The sequence below is a fragment of the Arachis hypogaea genome, chromosome 3, assembly GCF_003086295.3.
Source record: "Arachis hypogaea cultivar Tifrunner chromosome 3, arahy.Tifrunner.gnm2.J5K5, whole genome shotgun sequence".
Taxonomy (NCBI): Eukaryota; Viridiplantae; Streptophyta; class Magnoliopsida; order Fabales; family Fabaceae; genus Arachis; species Arachis hypogaea.
The window spans coordinates 83101897-83107491 of record NC_092038.1 but is presented as its reverse complement, the minus strand read 5'-3'; the positions used below and the strand labels follow the sequence as shown (position 1 = coordinate 83107491).

The 5595-nt window shown below is 40.4% G+C and overlaps 1 non-coding gene across 1 annotated transcript; it reads right to left on the bottom strand.

The window, feature by feature from the left end:
• Positions 1-250: 250 nt before the first annotated feature.
• LOC112793092 (small nucleolar RNA R71) lies at positions 251-357 on the bottom strand. Its single transcript, XR_003197801.1, has one exon. It is a non-coding gene; the product is annotated as a small nucleolar RNA R71 (small nucleolar RNA).
• Positions 358-5595: the final 5238 nt, after the last annotated feature.

The following is a 5595-nucleotide window of genomic DNA, read 5'->3' as shown; positions in this document are numbered from 1 at the left end:
ACAGAACTGCAAGTTTCATGGACTTCCATCAGAAGATCCCTATCAGTTTTTAACTTAGTTCTTGCATATCTGTGAGACTATAAAGACGAATGGAGTAGATCCTGAAGTCTATAGGCTCATGCTTTTTCCTTTTGCTGTAAGAAACAGAGCTAGAACATGGTTGGACTCACAACCTAAAGATAGCCTAGACTCTTGGGATAAGCTGGTCACGGCCTTCTTGGCTAAGTTCTTTCCTCCTCAAAAGCTGAGCAAGCTTAGAGTGGATGTTCAGACTTCAAACAAAAAGATGGTGAATCCCTCTATGAAGCTTGGGAAAGATACAAGCAGATGACCAAAAGGTGTCCTTTTGACATGCTTTCAGAGTGGACCATTTTGGATATATTCTATTATGGTCTATTTGAGTTCTCTAAGATGTCACTGGACCATTCTGCAGGTGGATCCATTCACCTAAAGAAAATGCCTGCAGAAGCTCAAGAACTCATTGACATGGTTGCAAATAACCAATTCATGTACACTTCTGAGAGGAATTCTGTGAGTAATGGGACACCTCAGAGGAAGAGAGTTCTTGAAATTGATGCTCTGAATGCCATATTGGATCAGAACAAAATGTTGACTCAGCAATTCAACATGATTTCTCAAAGTCTGAATGGATGGCAAAATGCATCCAACAGTACTAAAGAGGCATCTTCTGAAGAAGAAGCTTATGATCCTGAGAACCCTGCAATGGCAGAGGTGAATTACATGGGTGAACCCTATGGGAACACCTATAACTCTTCTTGGAGAAATCATCCAAACTTCTCATGGAAGGATTAACAAAAGCCCCAACAAGGCTTTAATAATGGTGGAAGAAACAGGCTTAGCAATAGCAAGCCTTTTCCATCATCTTCTCAGCAACAGACAGAGAATTCTGAGCAGAGCTCCTCTAGCTTAGCAAATATAGTCTCTGATCTGTCTAAGGCCACTTTAAGTTTCATGAGTGAAACAAGGTCATCCATTAGAAATTTGGAGGCACAAGTGGGCCAGCTGAGTAAGAAAATCACTGAAACTCCTCATAGTAATCTCCCAGCAATACTGAAGAGAATCCGAAAAGAGAGTGCAAGGCCATTAACATAATCAAAATGGCCGAACCTAGAGAGGAAGGGGAGGACGTGAATCCCAATAAGGAAGACCTCATGGGACGTCTCCCAAACAAGAAGGAGTCCCCTATTGAGGACCTAAAGGAATCTGAGGCTCATATAGAGACCATAGTGATTCCATTAAACCTCCTTCTGCCATTCATGAGCTCTGACAACTATTCTTCCTCTGAAGAGGATAAAGATGTAACTGGAGAGCAAGTTGCTCAATATCTAGGAGCTATCATGATGCTGAATGCCAAGTTGTTTGGTAATGAGACTTGGGAAGATACACCTCCCTTCCTCATTAGTGAACTAGATAGATGGGTTCAGCAAACTCTACCTTAAAAGAAACAAGATCCTGGTAAATTCTTAATACCCTGCACCATGTGCACCATGACCTTTGAGAAAGCTCTGTGTGACCTGGGGTCAGTTATAAATCTTATGCCACGCTCTGTAATGGAGAAACTGGGAATCTTTGAGGTACAAGCTGCCACTTTGTCATTAGAGATGCAGACAAGTCAATAAGACAAGCTTATGGAATGGTAGAGGACGTGTTAGTGAAGGTTAAAGGCCTTTACATCCCTGTTGATTTCATAATCTTAGACACTAGGAAGGAAGATAATGAATGCATCATCCTTGGAAGACCCTTCCTAGCCACAGCAGGAGCTGTGATTGATGTTAACAGAGGAGAATTAGTCCTTCAATTGAATGGGGACTACCTTGTGTTTAAGGCCCAAAGGTATCCATCTGTAAACACGAAAAAGAGGCACGATAAGCTTATCTCAATACAGAGACAAAAAAAGCCCCCGCAATCAAACTCTAAGTTTGGTGTTGGGAGGCCACAACCAAACTCTAAGTTTGGTGTTGAACCCCCATATTCAAACTCTAAGTTTGGTGTTGGGAGGTCCCAACAATGCTCTGGACATATGTAAAGCTCCATGAGAGCTCACTGTCAAGCTATTGACATTAAAGAAGCGCTTATTAGGAGGCAACCCAATTTTTATTTATTTATATTTTTATTGTTCTTTTATGTTTTATTAGGTTCATGATCATGTGGAGTCACAAAACAAATACTAAAATTAAAAACAGAATAAAAAATAGCAGAGGAGACAGCACACCCTGGAGGAAGAGCTTACTGGCGTTTAAACGCCAGTAAAGAGCATCTGGCTGGTGTTTAACACCAGAACAGAGCATGAATCTGGCGTTGAACGCCAGAAACAAGCAACAGTCTGGTGATTAAATGCCAGGATTACACCCTGAGGAGAGCTGGCGTTAAACGCCAGAAACAAGCATGGAACTGGCATTCAACGCCAGAAACACGCTGCAGACTGGCGTTGAACGCCCAAAACAAGCATAGAGCTGGCGTTTAACGCCAGAAACAAGCATCAATCTGGCGTTAAACGCCAGGATTGCATGAAGAGGGTGTTTTACACGCCTAATTGGTGCAAGAATGATAAATCCTTGACACCTCAAGATCTGTGGACCCCACAGGATCACCTTAGGATTTGTGGACCCCACAGGATCCCCACCTACCTCAACTCACCCTCTCTCTTCTTCACACAACCCAATAACACTCTTCCCCAAAAACCCTTCACCAATCACCTCAATCTCTCTTCCCCATCACCTCTTCACCACTCACATCCATCCACTCTTACCCATAAACCCCACCTACCTTTAAATTCAAAATCTCTTTCCCACCCAAACCCACCCTAAATGACCGAACCTAATACCCTCTCCTTCCACTATATAAAACCCTCCATCCTTCTTCATTTTCACACAACACAACCCTCTCTTCTCCCCTTTGACCGAACCCACACATCTCTCCCTCTCCTCCATATCTTCTTCTTCTTCTTCTATTATTTCTTTTCTTTTGCTCGAGGACGAGCAACATTCTAAGTTTGGTGTGGTAAAAGCATAGCTTTTTTGTTTTTTCATAACCACTTATGGCACCTAAGGCTGGAGAAACCTCTAGAAAAGGAAAAGGGAAGACAAAAGCTTCCACCTCTGAGTCATGGGAGATGGAGAGATTCATCTCAAAGGTCCATCAAGACCACTTCTATGAAGTTGTAGCCAAGAAGAAGGTGATCCCTGAGGTCCCTTTCATGCTCAAGAAAAATGAGTATCCAGAGATCCGACATGAGATCCAAAGAAGAGGTTGGGAAGTTCTGACCAACCCCATTCAACAAGTCAGAATATTAATGGTTCAAGAGTTCTATGCTAATGCATGGATCACTAGGAACCATGATCAAAGTATGAACCCGAATCCAAAGAATTATCTTACAATGGTTCGGGGAAAATACTTAGATTTCAGTCCGGAAAATATAAGGTTGGTGTTCAACTTGCCTATGATGCAAGAAGATGCACGCCCCTACACTAGAAGGGTCAACTTCGATAAAAGGTTGGACCAAGTCCTCATGGACGTATATGTGGAAGGAGTTCAATGGAAAAGAGACTCAAAAGGCAAGCCGATTCAATTGAGAAGACTGGACCTTAAGCCTGTGGCCATCATGATCCATAGCATCATCCCCACTAACAACCGATCCGAAGTAACTGTGGATCGGGCCATCATGATCCATAGCATCATGATTGGAGAGGAAGTAGAAATTCATGAAGTCATCTCTCTATAACTCTACAAAATAGCCAAAAAGCCCTCCACCTTGGCAAGGCTAGCTTTTCCTCATCTCATTTGTCATCTATGCTACTTAGCTGGAGTTGTCATAGAAGGAGACATCCTCATTGAAGAGGACAAGCCCATCACTAAGAAGAGGATGGAGCAAACAAGAGAGCCCATTCATGAATCTCAAGAGACACATGAGGAAGCTCATCATCAAGAAATCCCTGAGATGCCTCAAGGGATGTATTTTCCTCCAAACAACTATTGCGAACAACTCAACACTTCTCTAGAAGGATTGAGTCATGACATGAACCAATTAAGGGTGGAACACCAAGAGCACTCCATCATTCTCAATGAGATTAGAGAAGATCAAAGAGCTATGATGGAGGAGCAACAAAGGTAAGGAAGAGACATAGAGGAGCTCAAGGACATCATTGGTCCTTCAAGAAGGAGACGCCACCCACACTAAGGTGGACTCATTCCTTAATCTCCTTGTTTATTTATTTGCTGTTTTCGATTTTATGCTATATGTTTGTCTATGTTTGTGTCTTTATTACATGATCATTAGTGTTTAGTAACTATGTCTTAAGGCTATGAATAATTCCATGAATCCTTCACCTTTCTTAAATGAAAAATATTTTTAATACAAAAGAACAAGAAGTACATGAGTTTTCGGATTCATCCTTGAAATTAGTTTAATTATATTGGTGTGGTGACAATACTTTTTGTTCTCTGAATGAATGCTTGAACAATGCATATTTTTTATCTTGTTGTTTATGAATGTTAAAATTGTTGGCTCTTGAAAGAATGATGAAAAAGAGAAATGTTATTGATAATCTGAAAATTTATGAAATTGATTCTTGAAGCAAGAAAAAGCAGTGAAAAAGCAAAAGCTTGCGAAAAAAAAGAAAAAAGTGGCAAAAAAATAGAAAGAAAAAGAAAAAGCAAGCAGAAAAAGCCAATAGCTCTTTAAACCAAGAGGCAAGAGCAAAAAGCCAATAGCCCTTAAAACCAAAAGACAAGGGTAAAAAGGATCCAAGGCTTTGAGCATCAATGGATAGGAGGGCCCAAGAAAATAAAATCCAGGCCTAAGCGGCTAAATCAAGCTGTCCCTAACCATGTGCTTGTGGCATGTAAGTCCAAGTGAAAAGCTTGAGACTAAGTGGTTAAAGTCGTGATCCAAAGCAAAAAGAGTGTGCTTAAGAGCTATGGACACCTCTAACTGGGGACTTTAGCAAAGCTTAGTCACAATCTGAAAAGGTTCACCCAGTCATGTGTCTGTCGCTTGTATGTATCCGGTGGTAATACTGGAAAACAAAGTGCTTAGAGCCACGGCCAAGACTCATAAAAGTAGTTGTGTTCAAGAATCAACATACTTAACTAGGAGAATCAATAACACTATCTGAAATTCTAAGTTCCTATAGATGCCAATCATTCTAAACTTCAAAGGAAAAAGTGAGATGCCAAAACTGTTCAGAAGCAAAAAGCTACAAGTCCCGCTTATCTAATTAGAACTAATATTCATTGATATTTTGAGATTTATAGTATATTCTCTTATTTTTATCCTATTTGATTCTCAGTTGCTTGGGGACAAGCAACAATTTAAGTTTTGTGTTGTGATGAGCGGATAATTTATATGCTTTTTGGCATTATTTTTAGGTAGTTTTTAGTAGGATCTAGCTACTTTTAGGGATGTTTTCATTAGTTTTTATGCAAAATTCACATTTTTGGACTTTACTATGAGTTTGTGTGTTTTTTTGTGATTTTAGATATTTTCTGGCTGAAATTGAGGGACCTGAGCAAAAATCTGATTTAGGCTGACAAATGACTGCTGATGTTGTTGGATTCTGACATCTCTGTACTCGA